Here is a 22,576-nt window from a genome sequence, read left to right on the forward strand (position 1 = left end):
AAATCAAAATATTAAAAAATTTTTTTTTGAAAATAATTAATAAAATTATTTAATATCAGTATTTTTTTATAATAAATTTGAAATTTCAATTTTTAAAATATTTTAAGAGATGCTATTGTTACTTTCAAATAAAATAATTACACTAGAATCTCTATATAATGAACGCACTACTCAATATCTGCACAAGTTTTGTTAGTAAATTTTAAGATTTTGTTATACACTGAGAGTATCCCAACCCAAAAAAAAAAATAAAAGCTATTGTCAAATAAATTGTTCGCTAAATGGCAACAATATTGTTGTTGTATAAAGATTTAAAAAGTATATTATATAAAGATTTCACTGTATATTAATACTATTTTCGATATAGTCGGGAATTATTCAGGAATTATCTATATAAAGATTATAACAGATGGAACTAAAATTTTGTCCAAAATGCATATTGTATATGCTTAGGAGTTTGATTCGTTATACGGTTAAAGGGAAGTAGATTTTGTAAGGAATTTATCATGATTATTTTGGTCAAATAAAATCATAATTTTCTTGATAATCACCCATAATACGAGTATGTTAGTCGCGTCATTTCAAGTGATGGGAAATTATTGAAAAGTACAAGTATATTGTTTTCCAATATCGAAATTTAAATTTCAAAATTGATTTTATTCAGAAAATTACAAAAATTTTTGAATAACAACCCAACATTTCAAACAACGCGACTAATAAAATATGAGTGAATATAATTGTGTTTTATGAAGTAAACTAATAAATCTTTTATGGTACTTCTAGTGGTTTATATACATAATATATATTAAATATTTTTGACCAAAATTTTTTAGAAATTTTTTCTATATTTTTAGTTAGACAGACAATAAATTAATAATTAATTAAATTACACCAAATTTTATGTAAAAAATTCAGAAAAAAATTTTAAAAGTTAAAACTTACGTTTTCCAATGTAGATCTTTTAATATTTTTGACATAAATAAAGTAGAGATAAGAATTAGAATATCTTATTATGTATTTGATACCCTATTCTGTATGTGTTATAGGGTGTGTGTATATTTGAAGAATTTTAATATGGAACCATAACATTCGTACATATACATATACATATTATAATTAATTCACCCAAGCAATACATACTAAATTATTTTTTAATTTTAATTCAAAAAAAAATTTCTAAATTAATTTTATTGGACGTGATTAAAATTTTAAAAAACATGTTTTAATAAATTCAATGTAATTCAATGATTCATAGTATTAGAATATTTTTAATATTTTAAAAAATTACTGACCTTTATTTTTATTGTTTAATTTCATTGCGTTTGTATTTTGTTAAAGAAATCAGAATTTTTATATATTTTTCAAGTTAATTTAATAATTTGCATTTCAACGAGACTATTAGGAAATTCCAAATTAATTACTGCTTAATAATCTTAAAAAATTCTTAATTATTTTTAATTTTATACATATACATACATACATATTATGTATAAATATTTGCAAATATTGGTTTTTCAAATTTGCAAAAAAGTTTCTTTAACAAAAAAATTCGATTCCCAAAATTTTATAACACAAAAAGCATGTGGGCTAAAATTTACTAATTATAGTAGTTAAATAGCTCTTGTACTATCTCTTGTATTTACTATATAGGTAATAAAATAAAAACTTGTTAAATATTAAAATGTATCGGATAATTTTTGGATATCATATGAATTTTTGTTGAGGTCTTATGAGTGATAGTGTATATGTATATATGTAAAAATTTTATTATTATTACGCAAATTATAAGTTTTATAACATTATTTGACTGATTAAACTCGAATATATTTTGATTTTACCGTTTACATTATGGTAGCATGTACTTTAATGTTATACTTGACCATTATATATCGGTAGAGTCTTTTATTTTATATACCTAATTTTTATTGATCAAATTCAATGCAATTAATTGATTTCTATATATTTTTAGTTTAATTTTATGATTTTAAATTGATTATTTTCAAATTTAAATAAAAAATAAATACCAAATTTGTTTAAAAATATTCTGTAATTGTACATAATGTTTAGTATATATGGGAAGCTTGTTTTAATTACTAAATTTATTAATGAATTTATTTAAAAGTGGAATTTAAATTTAAAAGTTTATTGTTGCCATAAAAGTTATATTGACTTATTAAAATTATTATAGCGGGTTATCCATTCTCTATTTTGAAAGGTAAAGTCAAATTAGTCTGCTTTTAAATATTCGAGATTAAATCATGGAGCAAGTTACAATTCTATCAAAGTATTTTTTGATAATATTTATAAAATTTGGGTATGAACTGATTTGCTTTTGATCTTTAATTAAAGATTTAAATTTTTTGATATTTAGATTTTAGGACTTGAGAATTTGGGCTGATTGCTGGATTTTTTTTGACAAAAGCAAAAAATTTGAAGAAAAAATTTTTTTACATACACGATAAAGAGTGTCATAACTACAGGAATTGGAGCCAATTAATTTGTAATTTGATCAAAATTGAAATTTTCAACTTGGGACAAAAAAGAAAACACTTATCATAGTAACATGAGTTTGAAATTTGAGTCAAAATTTTGAATATTTGATCTTGGTTAATATTCCAATTGTTGGCTTAATATTAGACGTCATTCCGGTTCATTTTTTGAAGAATCACTTTTACTTATGAATAATTAAATCGAATGAAATGCTCACAGAAATCGACAATTATTACTGTCTATTAACTTTTGATTTACCAAATTCCAGTGTTATTTATTATATATGGGCATTATGGCTAAGACTAAAATTACTACTTAAAATGTACATAAAAATCTTATGCGATTAAAGTAAAAATTATATTTGAAATAAGTTATTGATTTAGATTAACTTTTATTGATTAGATAATTTCGAACTTTGTCAAATTTTTATTTATGTATGTATGTGTGTCCGTGTGCAATTCAATATTATTCAATGCGGTGATCATAAAAATAAATTTTGATAAAAGGATAATAAATGATTTTGTTTAATGACATTTAATGACGTAACAATAAAATAACAATGAAATGATAAAGTAAAATATTTTTTAATCTAAAATATCAAAATAAAATAAAAAAAAAATTTTTATGTTTATCTACTGTTTATGTAGATAAGTATTTTATGATTTGAAGAAATTTTTTATACTTGAATTTTTTGTACCTTATTTGTACTAATTATAGCCTTAGTATTTTATTGCAAGGAAAAAATAATAACAAGTGGGTCAGATTGTCATTTTTCAAATTAAATAATTTTAAAATTAGCCATTTAAATTTGAAATATAAAATTTTGTTTTAATTTTTTATTGATTTGGATTTCAAATTAAACACTTTTTTTTTGCCTGATGTTCAAAAAATGACACAATTGTGGGTAGGTAGGTCGATTTTAATAAAATTTTAAGATATTATTCCCATATTTGTAAAATTGAAATTTTTATGTGTGTTTTACTCGTACTTGATAAAAAAGACTTTTAAGTTTATGCAATTAAATAAAATTTTAAATTTTATTGCAAATTACCATACAAATTCGAATTTTAAATCTAAAAAATTCCGGAATAGTCTAAATTATTACGACTATCATTTGGACTTAAAAATTTTATAGTAAATTTTAAAAATTTTTATACTTGATTACTTAATTTAGTGTAGAAAATTTAAATTTTATTTTGGTTTGCAGAAAATTTTTTGCAATTTTTAATAAGTTTTTCAAAAAAAAAAAGTGAATTTCACATGAATTTATTTTTACATTTTTTAAATTTAAACTGAAGGTAAGAATGAATATGATTTAATACAAAAAATTTTTGTTTAAAAATAAATTTTCATCTAGCTTGTCTGCCATAATTCAAGAATTCTAAATTTCTACATTAACCTCTTAATGTTAGCAAGTTACCAGGTGAATTGAAGTAAACCAGCAATCACAATTTCATTTCCCCATTGTGTACATTGTTTTGCTAAAATACAATTCTTTAAATTAAATTTTAGTCCAGTCTTTACCCTTATTAAAGAAAAAGAAATGTAACATGACTTATAAAATTGGTTTATAGCGTTATAATCGCTAATAACAAACAGATCGTCAATTAAGTCATGGAATTTAAATATTTAAAATTTAAGACCGACTTTAAGATTGAGTAATTTTTAATTTTTTTTCCTCTATAAATTCTTAATATTATGATTTTGAGAAAGGCATAAGGCATCGGACATAATATTACCCTTTTAATTTATAAGCATTCCTAAATGTTTAATCTGGATTTTGAGCAGTTTATGAGAATTCTGAAATTAACTGTTTAATATTATTCACAAAATCATATTAAAATTTAAGAAATTCAATTAATTATTCAATTGCAATAAAAATTTATTTTAATTTCATCAATGCCACCATGTGTTGACCTTTAATTATTTTGTCCTGTTAATTAATAGTTGATGTATAGCCTTTATCAAATTTAATAGCCTTCAAATTACAAATTAAATAAATTCTAACTTCAAAGAGCTTTTCATTTTCTCTTAAAATTCTCAATTACAAAGGAATTTCCAAAAATTTATTTCATCTATGTATGGGTACTTAAAATAACAAATTCCAATTTAAATTACAGTTAAATACGTAATAGAATAATAATTTAATTTTATACTTAATTAAATTTTATTACTTTAAAATCTTGTTTTAAATAAAAAATACAAAAAATAAAATCAAATTTTCAATCAAATTCAAATTTACTTTTATTTTAAAAAAAAGAAACTCGTGTTCTCTTCAATTTATTGCGAAGTAAATATTAATTGCACACACACACGCAAATACACAAATGTATTTACTTAGAAAAATTTGAAAATACGCTTGTGTATTTTTTTTTATTTATATTTTGTTACACACACGAGCTGATTTCATCTTAAAAATGTGCATAGAAACGAGGTATCCAATGTCCTTATAAACGTTCGTACGTATACACTATTTGATTTACAAATAATTTATTTTATAGTTAAATCGAAAGGGAATGTGATTTAGATCACGTTTTTCGTCATTTCATTGTATAAGAAACTAAGCAGCATTGAAAGTGATAAAAACATTATCCAGCATACGAGTATTACGTATAGAATATAAAAAAATTAAATCTGTATCTATATTTACATAAGGTTTTAGAGGTAAATATGTAGGGTGGGCCAGATATTTAATATGCCAGAAATTTTAATAAAATTATTGCTTTTATTTGAATCCCAATTAATCCTTTTAATTGGTGAAATATAAATATCAAATAAGAATACACTGGTTTCTCTAATTTATTTTAGAAAATTTTAATAGAATAACAAAGAAACTCGAAATTCCAGATTATAAAAGAACAAATGGAAATTCTTAAATATTCTTATTTCCAAAAGAGAAACGTTAACCAACGATTATTTTAAGAGAATTTTATCATTTTCAAAAAAAAATTTTAAGCAAGAAACAAATGGGAGCAAAAAATGAAGTACAACAATAACAGAAAGTCAACGTCAATTTTTGTAAACAATATGAAATAAAGGTTCCCACTTCCCATCTCAATGCTTTCTTGTTAAATATCTCACTCTTCGAGAAATATACAAAATTTAATCACCATTCAGTCACTTTGTTTTAGAAGTTCATAAATTACACTCAAATCTTTCAAAGTCATAAATGGCCCACCAAGAGTGTATGGAACGTAATAAAATATTAAAAATAAAATTTGTAATCATAATTTATAATTTTAATTTGAATAATCATAACGCTACGCTGTCTTACTTTTAATCCTGTACTTTAAAATTTTAAAAATTAACCTTTGTATAGAAACGTGATTAGCATAAAATTTAATACACAATTATACTATAGGTCTATGCACATGCATATGTATGTCATCAATTGTATTTGAATTAACAAACACACTAACAAATTTGTACAAGGATGTTAAAGAGAAAATACTTTGTTTCCTTTAATTAAAGGGCCTTTTATATAATATAAGAGAAATTGATTATATACCAGATTTCTTGTTTATCCTTTTACTAAATTTAAAAAAAAAAACACGTGGTCCATATTTTCGTTGTATTTGTAACATCCGAATGAAAAAAGGGGAACAGCAGTTTTTGTTTGTATATGTGTATTTGAAAAAAGATGTGAGTATTTTTTTGCTTTTGTTTGTTTTCTCTTTTATATTCTTATTTTTGTTGATATCCTTTTCAATTAGAATTGTTTCGTAATATTGAAGTTTGTTTTGAAGTTTCTTGAGAAATTTTATTAAAAAAGAATTTTAGTTTTTTTTTGCCAGTTTACAATATCGATTCACATTGATTTCATCGTAATTAAATTTATGGAAGGAGTTTTTTCTTAAAAGTGATTTAGTTTCTTAAGGACTATTTCCGAAACAAATGAATAATTATAACATATTTTATATAAAAACTTACTGAATTTCATATCTGATTATGTAATAGTGGTGATTTAAAATTTTAGTTTCTTATTTTATTCATAAAGGTTATTTGTTATAATATTATTGTAAGATCAATATAAGAATTTTCCAAAAAAATATTTTAAAAATATAAGGTGAGCTTTAGAATTGTATGAAATTTAAATTTGAGAGTAATATAGTTTATGATTCTGTAATTGAATTAAAGATTTGGGCTCCTTTAAGTCCATAAAACCATTCTGTTTTGTTTATTAAATTTAGATATTGTTTATTAAGATACCACCATATAGCTTGAATTTTGTGATTACTCTTCTTAAAATTTAATTTTCTCTAAGCTAAAAATTTTGTTTAAGTGAATTTTAAAATTGTTTTTTCAATTGAAGAATCTTTAATATCGATAATCTAATCAAAAATTTATTTTGCATTCAGATCTTAATTCTGATTTTATTAACTAGTGAAATGAGTAATACTCAACTAGCCAGTGTGAAATAGTTGTACAAATTAAAAATTGCTACTAAAATTGTTTGTGTTTGTATTTGTATGCAGATATTTGGATTAGATGTAACATTGTTCCAATCATAGAGGGTTAATTATTACAAATTTAATTGAATATTATAGTTAACAATATCACAATATAAGTATACAGTATATAGATTATTTATTGTCATAATGGTTGTTTGTATTGTATATCATTTGCAAATATTTGTGTCATGCGATATTCCTATTGATTGTATTTAATTTGCAGTACTTATAGCAGGTGCAATTGAGAATAAAATTGAGTTGAATTTTTGCAAATAATTATATAATATAAAAAGATAATATTATATTCTCAATTTGGATCCAGCAAATATAAAATAAGAATAATTAAGTGCTAAACGAAAAATAATTTAGAAATAGCCTTTACTCAACCAAAGAGAAATTTATAAAATTTCAAGTGACACAAAATTATTGTAAATATATTTGAAAATTAATTTGCATACACTGAAAATTTACATTACACTATAAAGCATTCATATATAATACACAAATATATATGTAAATATTTTTTGTACACTTTGTATAATAAACTTGTTTTTCTTTTTCATCTCATTACTCGTATAAAATAGTACAGACAGAACAATTCACGTGTTTCAATCGACACGGTATTTCCAGATAATAAATCTAATCGATTGATATATTTTTGTATATGATATAATTTTAAGGTTAAGTATATATGTATGTATAATATTATTATATCAAATATTTCGCATTCTATTGAATTATTCATTAGATTAGTAATTTCATATATTTATAAATTAGAGATTATGGTTTTTCATTTTGTATAACACCTTAAAGCTTTATTTTAATTTGAAACGGTTTAATAATAATTTTCAATTAAAATTATTAAAATTATTATATAGGTAAAGGTAGCTATTAATTAAATACCCACGTAAATTTCGATGCGTCTCTCTCTCTCTATATAACGGGGTATTTTTGTTTTCATTCATTACGTTCTTGGTTTTTTCTTAAAAATTTATTAATTGCTGTCATAATATAATGAAATTATTACATACATACATTAATTGAGAATGAAATTTGAATTTTTTTCAATATTTATTTCATTAACTACTTGTTTTAGAAAATTAAATTAACATTTAAATATTAAATTTGAAAGGTATCTTATTATTAGATGGTGATGATTTTTATTAACTCTCTACTTACTAGAAATCAAATATTAAGCTTAAGAAATTATTATGGTATTGTAAATGATATGGTGTGTATGTTATGTGCCTATATTACATTACGTACTTTAAAACTTTGAAAAAAATTTAAAAGATTTTTATTGAACGGCTCTTTTAGGTTTCTGTATGTAAGATTTGAGAAAGTTAATTTAAAATCACAATTATTAATTATCAATACAACAAATAATGGAAACTCCTTCATGCAACTGTACAACAGATAAATGACGTAATCAAAGGAACGAGTCAAGACAGAAAAATTAAAAAAGAATAATTCGTCGATAATTTGTACATATCTCTGTAGCTTAGTAGGTAGATCTACCGCCTAGAAAGCGGAAGGTCATTGATTCGAGTCGAGTTCGAGGAGAAATTTTTTTTTTATCTTTTCTGCCTTAACTCATTCTTTTTATTGTAAGTTATCTACTGTTTTGCAATTGTATGAAGGAATTTCCATTAGTTATTCTCATATTGAAATTTCACTTAAATTATTCCACTGAGTTATAATTACTTGATCTTACTGTTATGATTTAAAGGTGAGCTACGTATATGAAAAATTAGATATTCATACAACTAAGCAATGTTCTTATTCTGTTCTTCTCATTCTGTAAGTTCTGTTATAATAAAGTTGGGTCAAACCAATGGTTTGTATTGTAGCACTTTTCCCTTCAGCAAGTGAAAATTCTGCTTTTAAATACAGTCTATGTATACCTATCACTCTCAAAATTATTTTCATTCATATACAAAACTATTTCTAGGATTGCATATATTTAGGATGACGCATATATGCAGTCTTTGAAATAAAGCAAAAATTAATATAAAAAGGGGTTAACATAATGCTCGATTTTAAGGGTTAATTGTGTGAGTTAAGAAAAATAATTATAGTTTTTAATTTCATAGAATTTACCGTTAGCTTTTTGCGTTTATAGAAATTTGAAAAAGCTCCCAGTTTTGGAAATATAAGGTGTCAAAAATTCAAATTTTACAAATTTCAAGAGGCGATAACTTGAGAGTGGGTGGAGATGGAAAAAAATTTTCTTTTAACGAAATGAACTATTTGTTAATGTCTAAAAGCTCCTAAAATTTTAAGCTTCTACAGGCTAGGGTCTAGAAGAAAAACGACATCAAAAATTTGGAAAAAAAGAACTTTAGATAACGGTAAATTTGAACGGCCATTTTGTTTTTCTAAAGTTTAACTATAGTATACCGCGCTAGAGGAAGGAACCAACTGCCTTTCTGCGTTTGAAAAATTTCAAAAATGCTTATGGTTTCATTGCAACAAATATTTAAAAAAGGCCATTTGTAGGGTTTTGGAGGGGTATAACTTCTATAGGGGGGGAGATAGGTAAAAATTTTGTTCTACGGAAGTAAGTTTCTAGTAAAGATCTATGTACAAATAAAATTTCAGCTTTCTATCTTCAAGAGTGTAGAAGTTTTGTAAACAGACACACGGACAGGCAGACGGACGGACAAAGTGAAACTAATAAGCACTTTTTTTAAAAAAATTTTTTGGAAAAGTGCTAAAAAGACCAAGCAACGGAAGTCTAATAACTAATAGAATATTTATTAATAATTTCCAACTTGAAATTTACTGCATCAAGCAATTTTTGGGTTTTGATTAATGGCATCAAGTAATAATTATCCTTTCTCTAAATTTTTTGGTTTACTATACAATAATAAATACAGTTCTAATATTTACAAAATATTATGTAATACGATGAAATGTGTAATTACTCCAATTTTATATAAATAAATTGATATACTAAATTATGTTAAATAAAAAACAACAATAAAAAAAGAAAAAAAAATCTCCATTAATCATTTTATTTTTTTAAAAAAAAACAAAAATTTTTGTTTTCCATAACAATTTCGAAATTTATTTTTTTAACAAAATATTTTAATTTTTTAATTTAATTTTCTACCTTGACCTCTAACCCATTCATTCTTTGATAATTTTCATAAAAAAAAAACAAAAATTGTCATTTAAGTAAATTATAGAATTACGGTTTCTATGCCAAATTATCAATCTATCAATTTTCTTAAAAATTGTTATATGTTTGTATTGATTATTTAGACTGTTATATGACAATTTTCTCTTATACTGCTGACATGCCAGGCATTTTTTAATTTTATATGTATGTGTATTAAAATATAAGTTGCGCACACAATTACAAATGCGGGTACAAATTGTTACGGTTTTTGGAGAAATTATTCAATTAGAAATATTTGACAAATTACCGTATTGAAGTTCAATTAAACGTGAAAAACTTAAAATCTAAGTTTTTACTGTTATACATATAACAAAATTCAGATTGTAGTTCAAAATTAATTGAAATGAATTTGAATAATTTTTTTTTTAATTGTAATACAAAATTAATCATTCATAATTGTTATATAAAAAGAATGTTTCTCACAATTGTGGCCCCTTAGGAGCCTGAAGATAGTGCTTCCATTCATTTTAAACCATTTAATATATGCAGTTTTTCTGTCATTATTACACTTATATTTCTGTAGTTACTTTAGAACAATAATCAAGAATAATAATAAATACCATTCCAAATATCAAAAATCGGTAGGACAAAGAACGATTGCCGAAACCTTAGCATTATATTTCAAATATTTTTATTTTGATTCAAATAAAGAGAGTTTTTCTTGTTAATCTTTGCATAGTCAATTGATATAACGATACAATTTTTTGCTTGGGAGACTTATGCTTTACAAAAAAGAATACTATATGGTTCTATAGTCCTATCTAAAGATTTATGAACTATAAATAAGTAGAAAACAATTTCTTTCAAATATTTTTTCGAAAAACGATTATATAAATTTTCTAAATTTCCAAAATGTTTTTTTTTTTCTGATGGATATGCTGTGGCGACCTTGACTTTTTTAAATTTTTTCTATTAATTTTTCATTCATAAAAAAACAAAATTAGGAAAAACATTTTCAGTTTGTATGGAAAAATAATGAAAATCTCATTTTTATTTTGTATTTTTTTATTGGACAAACAAGTGTGTTTTTATCCGCATAGAGTCACCTTTCTTTTGTTGTTTGTTCGTTTTCACTTTTGGTTTTGGCTCCGAATCAAAAATAATATATAATTTGTGTTCGTTTTTTTCACACGTAGCAACTGATTTACTTAACAAAAATTTTAATTAATATAATGAACTCGGGAGTTTTAGATCGAAAGATGAAAGGTATGCAGTATGGAACTTATTCAAGTCAAGCAAGGAAATTTGTATACCGACATTGATTTGTTAGAGTCTAGCCCGTAGAAAATTTTGTTATTAATGGATAGAATACATTTTATATTCAAAATATGGAATAATTTAATTAAAAGCTGTGGAATTATTTTGAGTACTTAAAATTACTCCAATCAACTGCCAATTTTGTTAGCAGATTCAGATTTGCATTTTAAGAACATTGACGAAAAATTAGCAAATTCTTAAATTCAGAATAGAAAATAGAGGTGCTATACAATACATATAATTATATATATAAGCATATACATACATACATATACATTTAATATATACATTTAATATAATATAATGCATATACATTAATATAATACAAACATGCTTTCGTGCGACCAATTTTATATTCTGTTGAAAAATTTGATAATATGAGGGCTATTATTAGATTTTTGATAATATTAAAAAAATTCAAGTATGAAAATAAGAAAAAGATTTCTACGCTACACACAAATCATAACATATGGAGAATTGTGAAGAGGCTATTCCCATTTCAACAAACATACATACATTTATGTACATATTTTTTTATCATACAGAAATATGTAAATATATGTATGAATAATTTACTTTAAGGGAATTTGTAATGCTCACGTAGATAGCATATTTAAGTTTAAATTCAATAAAAAAAATAAAACGAAAAATTAAATGAAAAATTTTATCAAGTCAGCACACTTAATAAAATTTAATTATTTGATAATAAATATAAATTTTATTGTAATTTTTTGAGAATACGCGTTATACGCTTTACAATGTTTACAAAATTTTGTAATACAACTTTTGTGCTCTTGAAACATTTGACCTTCAATAAGCTAAAGCGTGTTTAGAAACATAAAATAAATGCAGAATGCAATTTTTGTTTTCTTTAAGAATAAATTTATGAGAATATGATTTAGAAATAAATTATAATATTAAATTTTAGTTGAATAAGTTGTTTCTTTAATAGAAAGTAGAAGTTAAAGTTAAATATAAAATTTATTAAAATTTGATTTATTAAATTAAAGTATGCTTTCTTAAGAAATTCATTGAAAATTCTTTCAAATTAAAATTTTTGTGTTACAGTCATAAGTTTATTTTGTTTTATTTGGGTTAATGTGAATATTATGTGTATATAAGAATATAACAGTTAATAACTTATTGAACTAATTTATAAGAATGAAAGTAAATTTGTAGATATGCATGAGAACTTTTAATTTGTACATTTAAACCTATGATAAGAAGAAAAGGCAAATAATTTATTTTTTAGTAATTGGGGTTGGAACAGAAGATCATCAAACAAAATTAAAACAGGTGATTTTTATAATTGATAAGTTTTGTTAAAAATTACTCAAATTTTGTGTTATTTAAGAGCACAATTTAAATGTTGGTAAATAAAATGCTCTAAATATAACAGCTAGCGCATGTACATATGTATATATGCATGTATATAGGAATGATATGAATTTCAATCACAATAATATTCTATTGAAAATTAAAAATTTCTTCTATGTATATAACAGAAATTAAAAGTTCATGACAAATTTTAATTTTAATTAATTTGTTGTAAACTACCATGCTCAACAATTGTAAAATTACACGGAAATACACAAGATTTATACATATGTACATTCTTTGTACATATATGGATTGTTTACGATAATATAAGCACATGTCTATTGTTAAGGAATTTATTGATGTAAAAATTTTTATTTGTTATATTGAGATAGGATTTTAAGAGCACGTTAACATTCAAATTGTAAAAAAAAAAACAGGAAGTTTTTCTAAAAATGAAAAATTAATTTTATTAAGAGTGACTTGATTTTACATGTATTGAAAGAACACAATTACGGTTAATTTGTCATGTACTATATTATATGTAAGTGTTTACAAAATTATATTTAATGTAAGAAAACAAGTAATTAAATATTCTATTGTTTGTCTTCGTTATAATATGAAAAAAATTTTAATTAATTTTCGACATCACTCAATTTAATAGTGATATTTTGGTCAAAATTTTTTTATAAAATAAATGTCACTTTCACAAAATTATAATTTTTATGATTTTTATGTTATTAAATAATAGGCTAAAACTGGTGCAAATAAAAAGTTCATTTAGAGTTTCCCTGTCAGTTGTATTACCTTACATTAGTTTTGTTCGTATTTAATAACACTGATCTTTATTAAATTGAATTATATGTGAGTAATTTTGAAATTAAACTTGCGAGAACTGATATTGAGTACTTTCCTCAGTAGAGTAGTATTTCAGAATAAAATCCAGAAGTGGTCTAATCGGATTTAATGCATTATAATTATAATTGAATTTATAATGCTTAGAGGAAATGGAAAATTTTTGAAAAGTTAATCAAATATAAAATAAATAATCAAATGAAAAGTAGGACATGAAAATTACAAAAATCTTTTGTACCATTGAATTTTAGAAAATTAAAAACTGAATTTTTTTTTTGTAAATTTTCTTAAATGTAAATTAGACGGTTTTTCTTTTAATATTAAATTTTTTTTTCTGTATTATTATTCACTTGTTGTCGTTTTTTATACTTAAACAATATTACTTAATTAGAATACTTAATTAGTTATTTAATTTTTTTGAACTTGAAATTATTTTATTTTATACATATATACTTTACTATATAATTATAATATAATGAAAGCATACGTCAATTTTATGGATAATTTAAGATTACCATACAACAGATAAGAAAATAAAAATTATTTTACTTAATTGAGAATTGATCTAATAAAAAACAAAATATAAGTAGGTATATTCGGAATGTAATTATATGCGATACGCAACATTGGAAACCAAAATATCATTGAGAGAATAATTAAAATTTTTTTTATAAACAAAAGTGTAAACACTTTGCATTTTGATTAAAAAAAAATCAACAATATTATATTTCTCTGAGATGATAAATGTGTAGTATTATACGAAGTTTGCATGAAAATTTACGATACACGTTTACGATATTCCTGGCAGGATCTTTGAGGCTTTAGAAAATTATATTTTGTTTTCGTTTGGATTTTGACTGGTAGTCTTTTGCTAAATTCATAGTATGGGATCGAACATTTTAATATTTTTTGAAATGATATTGAATTTATTCGAAGATTAAAGTTTTCCGAGGGATGTCGAACGATTCGTGTCAAAAATTTTATATTAATATGACATTAACATAATATGAAATTTAAATTATTAAAAATATTTTTAAATTATCAAATTTGTATAAAAAGAACAAAAATTTCCGTTGATAACAAATTATATGCGCCTAATACGTTTGAACATTCAAACATTTTTCAAGTTTGTGTTAAAATAAAATAATCAAATTTTATATTATATTTTGTTGAAACAATTTAACAAAAGAGAATGCATTGTGATATCAAATTTTAAAACTAGTATCTATAAAATTTATGAATTCTTGTGTATGTAAAAAATATACACAATTTATTAAAATAATTTTATTAGTTTAGTATTAAATACTGTTAACGAGTAAACTTGTGATATTTCGTACAGTTTCTAAATTTAAACATTAATCCGGAATTAATGTTCAAATTTAGAAAGACAGCCAATAATCTATTAAGTATTGCATTCATTTTTATGAAATTTTAACAGCTTTGTTTTGTTGATTTATAAGTGTGTTAAATTAAATATTCCCAAAAACCAATAATATTAATAATATTTAAAAATATTATTTATCAGTTGAAAAAATATTGAACTTTCGGAAAAATTAAAGGTTATTATAAAAAATTATTTTAATTGATTTGAAATTTAATTGAAAATTTGATATTTTATAGATTTTAGTTTATATTTTTTGTCTCATTCCTACTTAGAACATTACGCACTCACTCAGCACATTGAAATTATATTTGATATGAGCAAGTTTTTCCGGTTGCCTTGATTTGAACAAAATATAGTATTTATGTATAGTTAAGTATAATTAACTAATAAATTAAAATTAAATAATATATGTACATTAAATTTAAATAATATATGTACATACACAATAATGTTATCTGTTAAATGGGTCAAAAGTATAACAAAAATTATTGCTGACTAGAATTTTTAACAGGTTTCATTGAATTTTTCCTAAATGTACATACATACATACTTACTCATAATATAAATTATTGTTGTCAAAATTTAAATTTTATGCTACAACGAAGAGAAGTGTAAAGAAAGAGTAAGAGTAATGAATTTTGTTTTCATTGCGATGACAATAATATTATTATTGTTAATCAAAATCATGTGTCAAATAAATAAACAAAAAAATGTTCATTGTTTTTATAATTTTTAATACGGAAAATAATAATTAACAGTTTATTGAACTTTTAATTAATGATGTATTTATGAATGTTATTTTAAAGTTCAAGTTCATAAATTAAAATAAAGTTGGGTCAAACCAATGGTTTGTATTGTAGCACTTTTCCCTTCAACAAGTAAAAATACTGCTTTTAAAAACAGTCTATGTACATCCACCACACTATTAAAATTATTTCCATTTATAAACGAAACTATTTCTAGGATTGCATATATTTAGGATGACGCATATATGCAGTCTTTGAAATAAAGCAAAAATTAATATAAACAGGCGTTAACATAACGCTCGATTTTAAAGGTTAATTGTGTGAGTTAAGAAGAATAATTATATTTTTTAATGTCATGGAATTTACCGTTAACTTTTTGCGTTTATAGAAATTTGAAAAAGCTTGCGGTTTCAGAAATATAAGGTGTCAAAAATGCAAATTTTACAAATTTCAAGAGGCCATAACTTGAGAGGGGGTGGAGATGGAAAAAATTTTTTTTCAAACTAAATGAACTACTTGTTAATGTCTAAAAGTCCCTAAAATTTCAAGCTTGTACAGGCTGGGGTCTAGGAGAAAAACGACATCAAAAATTTGGAAGAAAAGGACTTTAGATAACGGTAAATTTGAACGGCCATTTTGTTTTTCTAAAGTTTAACTATAATATACCGCGGTAGGGGAAGCAAGCCACTGCCTTTCTGCGTTTGCAAAATTTCAAAAATGCTTATGGTTTCATTGCAACAAATAGTTAAAAAAGGCCATTTTTAGGGTTTTGGAGGGGTATAACTTCTAGAGGGGGGAGATAGGTAAAAATTTTGTTCTACGAAAATAAGTTTCTAGTAAAGATCTATGTACGTATTAAATTTCAGCTTTCTATCTTTAAGAATGTAGAAGTTTTGTAAACAGACACACGGACAGACGGACGGACGGACGGACGGACGGACAGAGTGAAACTAATAAGCACTTTTTTTCAAAAAATTTTTGGAAAAGTGCTAATGACAATATTAAAATTTTACAATAAATTGTATGAGATGTGCATGGTATGCATGTAATTTGGAAGGAAAGTCAAATCCAAAACAATAGTACCACAAAAACAAAATTTTAAATTGATTTTTTATATTATTTGGTGTAGAATATTAAAATTATTTTGCAGTTATAATAAAATGCAAAATTTAAATGAAATACAATTTCAATTGTAATAAAGTAGAAATATTTTTTTACCGTTTTGAGATTAATCCATCAAAATAAAATAAGATTAAGTAGAATTGACCGTATCACCCGTATATGAAGAAATAGAATTGTATGACGTATGTATGTTCGAAATTGTATGACAACTTTATCCCAGCAGGAAATTGGGTGACTACCTGTAATGACAATTGTATTTGTAACGAGTTATGTACTTAGTTTTATAGAACGAATTTATGTATACTTTTCATAAAAATAATTAGTTACAAATCTCCTTGCTCCTTAAAAAATCTGAATGACGTCATGTTTGTCTATAAGTATTACGAAATTTGCTATTTTTTTTAATATACTACCAATCTGCTTATTAAGTAAGCGAACACAACACCACACAGATCGATATATTGGCCAAATGGTTGCATTTTCGGAATTATAAACAGAAGGGTAAGGAATTTTATGACTTTTTTTCGTTTCCTTTTTTTGTCGAGAAAGGTAATCAGTGACTGCTTACCAAGAACTAGATGAATAACTACCTATGTAAATGACAAAATTTTCTACTGGGATGACATATCTTTTTTTAATAGTATAGTTCAAACTTTATTTAAACACATATAGGCAATCAAACTTGAATATTTTCTAAAACATGATTCAATTGTTGCTCTTCACTTCAGAAGCTTGAATAAAAAAAGTAAATCATGTGAAATATAACAACAAAATCAAAATTATTTTATAACTACAATTACAATATGAACTTGACCACTTGCTCTTGTATTACCATAAAGAAAAGATATTGTAAAGGGTGACAAAATTTTGTTAATTTTATAATTTTACTCTACGCTCACATTTATAAAGAAAACCTGTGAATAACATTATTTTATAACATTAAATGACTTTTCTCATAAATCACGTTTAGATTTTTAATTTAATTAAAGTTTATTGAATAAATACTTTCTAAATTAAAATAAATATACGTGTATACTTAGATTGAGTTTATATGTGTATATGTATGAGTATTTTAATAAAATTATAAAATTCTAAGAATCATTTAGAACGTATAATGTTATTTATTTAAATGCAAATTTGGAGAAAAAACAAAAGTGGAAAACAACAAAGTTCAAATTAATTTAAAATTATAAAAGTAGGTGTGGTATTTTAGTACGCTCATGTACGCTTGTATGCAATATGCTTAAATATGTAAATGAAAATTATATTTTGTAAAAAACAAAAACGCCAGACATACGTCATACTTTTGTTAAAATAAATTTATTCTTCATATTATCGTATTATTTTTTCTTTTTATTAAAAAAAAGTCTTTAAATTAATAAAAAGAGTAAAACAATTTTGTTATTTTTTGTGGAGGTTTTCCCCAGATTTTTGATGAATATTTTGTTTTTTTTTCTATAGATATTTCAAATTGTCAGTTCTTTGCAAAAATTTTGCATATATGAAAAATATTTGCTTATATTGACAGTTATATAAATGTCAATGTCAATAGATAAAATTAATTATTAATATTTTATATTATTATTTAATTATGATAAGCTTAATATTTTGTGTTCAATCGAAATTTCAAGGGAATTCTTTTATGCGAGAATTTGAACAGAAAATTAGGAACTTAAATTATTTGTTAAAAGATAGAATATATTAGGTAGCATATACTAGAACATTCTAGTATGATTTAAAATTTCGAGGTGTTGAAATTCCTACCATTGTTGCATTTTATTAATTTCGTATCGCAAAATTTGACGTGAGTTATTCGTACAATAACGATATTGCATGCGTTAGTTTTCTGATTTCTGTTAGAAATACTTTGTTTTTAGATTAAAAGTAGTAGCGAGATAATTGAATCGTATACCAATTGGCTTTGCTCTTGTATGTAATTTTAAACCTACTCGTAATATTCGTTCTTAGTATCCCTAAAATAATACTAAAACCAAAATTTATCTTAATCACTGCACATTTTTAGTTACTTCTCAAGCACAATTTGAGTAAAGAATAAAAAGCTTTTGCAGAATTTATTTCGACTACTTTATTTCTCAACTAGAATAACTCTTCAAATTTGATTGACTTTTAATTTATTCCGAATACTTTAATAATATTAATAATGTTCTTCATTTAAGTTTGAATTCAATTGACACAGTTAACATTGATAACCTTGCGTTAGTTCAAGGTTAAATTAATTAAAAAAAAAAATACATAAAATTTTTTCCTCTTAAAATAGTCAATATAACCAGTTTCGAATTGTTAGAAAAAAAAAATGGAAAAACAAGTTCTTTTCAGAGTTTATTTACAGAACAATTAATATTTTATAAATGTGCGATTTTTATTGAGAACTAAATGACAAAAAAATTCTTAAATATCCTGTTGAAATTCTTTAGGTGAATTTGGAATGGATTTAACTGGTAATAAATTATAATTGGTTTTTATACTAAAATTTTTATTACAGTAGAATTTTTAATGCAATTTGGAATTTTTTGATAAAAGCAATAGCCAAATCTCTGTTGAAAGAATTGCAATAACAATTTTAATTTTCACGTCAGCAGTTTTGTTCAGCCACGTAGGCTAGAACAAATGGTCTTATATAGTTTTCAATTGATTATAATGGTGATCTCAATTTTTAAATGTGTGACATTTGAAGGCTATGACGATGCCCTTGGCTATAGTAGTATAAGTAAATTTGTAAAATAAAATAAAATAAAATAATTTTCTTCAGGCTTTTGTGACCCTGTTCTATGATGTATGGAATCTAACTTATAACTAAATTTAATTTTATTAATAATTAGTAAGAGAATTCGAAAAGGCGAAAAATGTTTTTCATGTAGAAGACAGCAGATTTCTGTGATTTGTTTCATTGATAAATCATGCTGGGGTATCCTGTTACTAGTATTGCATAAAACCGTGTCTTCCACAATATCGTAAAATATTATTTGTAAATCATTCACTACAAAGGAAAATTTTTAGTTAATTTGGAAAATTTACTGCTACTTAAATATTGTCGTATAAAAATAATAAATTTTTCTAGAAAAATATCCTAATAAAGTTGGAATAACATGCTTTTATCTTTATTTTGTAAAGTGTGCAACATGTAATAAATCGTATACAGTGTAAATCATTAATATATTTGCAAAAATATTTCTACTGAATTTATGAATTACGATATAAATAGAATCGATTTTCGCTTACGTGTATTATTTTAGATTTTTAGTTTAATTAATAAAAATTTATTATTGTATAATATTAGCACTATTGTCCAAACTTATCAGAATTCATATAATACAGACATACATACATACATGTATAAATTGTAAATTAATATTTTATCAAATTCTCTGATGAGCTATTTATGTCCTTGTTTTTCCTGATAATATTTGTTTAATAATATACGATTTCCGTTTTATATAATTTTATGTAAATGAGCAATATTATTTATTTATTGCGTTATTTTATATATTTTTATTATATGCATAAAGAAGAGATAAATAATAATGGTAGCCATAATTAGAAGTATATTATTTTGTTTAATTTTATTTTCTAAAAATATTTACTATTTATTGATTTTATGCCATAACAAGAAAATTTTTATATTGCGAATAGTAGTGTTTTATGAAGAGTCAAGTACAATAATTATTTATTTGGTTTTCTTTTGCTTTTTTATTTTAAAAATTGAGATTTACAAATTATAATTAATTAAATTTTAATCATGAAAGCAAAATTTTTAAATCATTATCTTTAAATTGTATTTAAATTAATTTTAATTAGAAACAATCAATCTTTTCAGCCAATAATTAATTACAATTAAAGTTTTTCATTGAGTTTAGGAGATTTACCAATAGTATTTTTCCTGAAAAGTCTGCGGTTTGAACATTTTTGGTTATTTAATTATAAAATTAAAATTTACGCATTTTCGTTATTTTTTTCAGTTTTGTTTAATTAAATTCAAATAAGTACAGTGCAGGCGGGCAATACTAGTACGTTATTAATTAAATCAATCATTGAAATCAAATAAAATTGTTTGTTTCAAAAAAGAACAAACTTGAAGCTAATGAACAAATTCTATAATTAATCTCGCTTAAAAAATCACTTAGGTTAATTGAAATTGTATAAATAATTAATTAAATCGGACATTATTTATTGGAACAGTGCGGGATTATGAATCGAAAATAGGTGTATATTTTTTAATTCGAGCTACTTTTCGTTTCAAATATAAAAGTGTAAATTTTGTTTGAAGAAATTAAAAATTTTCTTTTTAACAAGATTTTTTTTTATTTACTAAACAAAATATTTATTTTGTACTAGAACAAATATAATTGACACGTGAGGACAAACACGATCAAAAATTTTTATTTGAATAAAAATTTTTTTTTTGGGTTCAATGCACTGGTAGGGTGTTACACTAGCCAGTTTTCACCCAAAAAATAAACAAATCAAAAATTACATATTACGCAAAGAAAATTTATAAAAAATTTATAAAAAAAAATCAAAAATCACTTGAAATTCTTTAGTCATGATGTAAAAGGATTAAAAAGGTAAATACTGACTAAAATGTCGAAATCTCAAGATTTCAATTAAAGTGAAAGTTTTGATCACATTTTAAGTGTTATTCAAATAAATCAACATTATTGGATAGCCACAATTTTCATAAAATATTTATGACATCAATTATATATGAGTTCTTATCAAAAGTTGTTGTCAATTTTTATTGACATTCCAAAAAAAATTTTTTTGAGAATATCATAATAAATATTGATATTTCAATATTATATTTGTCTTAAAAAAAAAACAAAAACAAAAATCATTTCATAATTGCTTTAAATATTTGATTTTTTTTTATCATTTTTCAATAAATGATAGTAGAGATTTTGATGTATTTAATGTGGCTGTCGTCAACAAATGCTACTGAATGCTTTTATAATAAATAAAATATGCGCTTTGACATTTTTAGGTCAATTATCTTTATCCGAAAATAAACAAGATAATTTGTCCAAATTACAAATAAACATGCTTTTTTGGAAGAATTTAAAAAATAAACAATTAAAAAATATCAATTTAGTTCGAAATAAGTTTACGCACAAACAAAATATTTGATTGTAATCGATCATAATCTACTTGAAAAAAATTCTTTGCTTTACCTGCGTGCAGTATGAAAATTTTAAAAATAAAATGGTCCTTACTTATGGTCCTTATTTTCACATACATTCGATTTTATTTTGATTTTCCAATTTAATTTTACCGGTTTCTATTTATATGAATTTGAAATCAGTTTTTATTTAGTAAAACTCGGTTGATAGTGAAATAACGCTGTTTATTATCAACTAAGATTTAATATGAGCATAATGTTGCAAGTTTGTTTGTTGATCACTCTCTTTAAATGGCTATAATGTGAAAAGTTGACGCAACTTCTAAAAGAAAGTTGAAGTTTCTGCGCAATTGTGCATCGAAAAGATTTTACAAAAAAAAAAAAAAACGAAATTAATTTTTGAGTAATTTTTTATGAATATTTCTTGAGCGATACCATAATGATTGCTTTAATAGTTAATGAAAAAAAAAATCAAAACTATAATTTTCAAATATGATTTCCGGAATAAGATTTTGGTTCTCATGAAAACACTCAGTTTTGACACTATATTTTGCGAATGGTTTCTTTGAGTTGCTTTTGCAGTAGCTGTTAGATGATCCAAAACTCTAGATTTTCATGTGCTATTTTTATTTTGTA

At 23.3% G+C, this 22,576-nt stretch overlaps 1 protein-coding gene across 1 annotated transcript in view; it reads left to right on the forward strand.

Annotated features, from left to right (window-relative positions):
- The window catches only part of LOC129610472 (facilitated trehalose transporter Tret1-2 homolog), an 81,008-nt gene that overhangs the window by 610 nt on the left and 57,822 nt on the right, over positions 1–22,576 (forward strand). The window lies entirely within an intron of this gene.

The sequence above is a fragment of the Condylostylus longicornis genome, unplaced genomic scaffold (assembly GCF_029603195.1).
Source record: "Condylostylus longicornis isolate FDR11 unplaced genomic scaffold, ASM2960319v2 ptg000044l, whole genome shotgun sequence".
In the NCBI taxonomy this organism is placed as follows: domain Eukaryota; kingdom Metazoa; phylum Arthropoda; class Insecta; order Diptera; family Dolichopodidae; genus Condylostylus; species Condylostylus longicornis.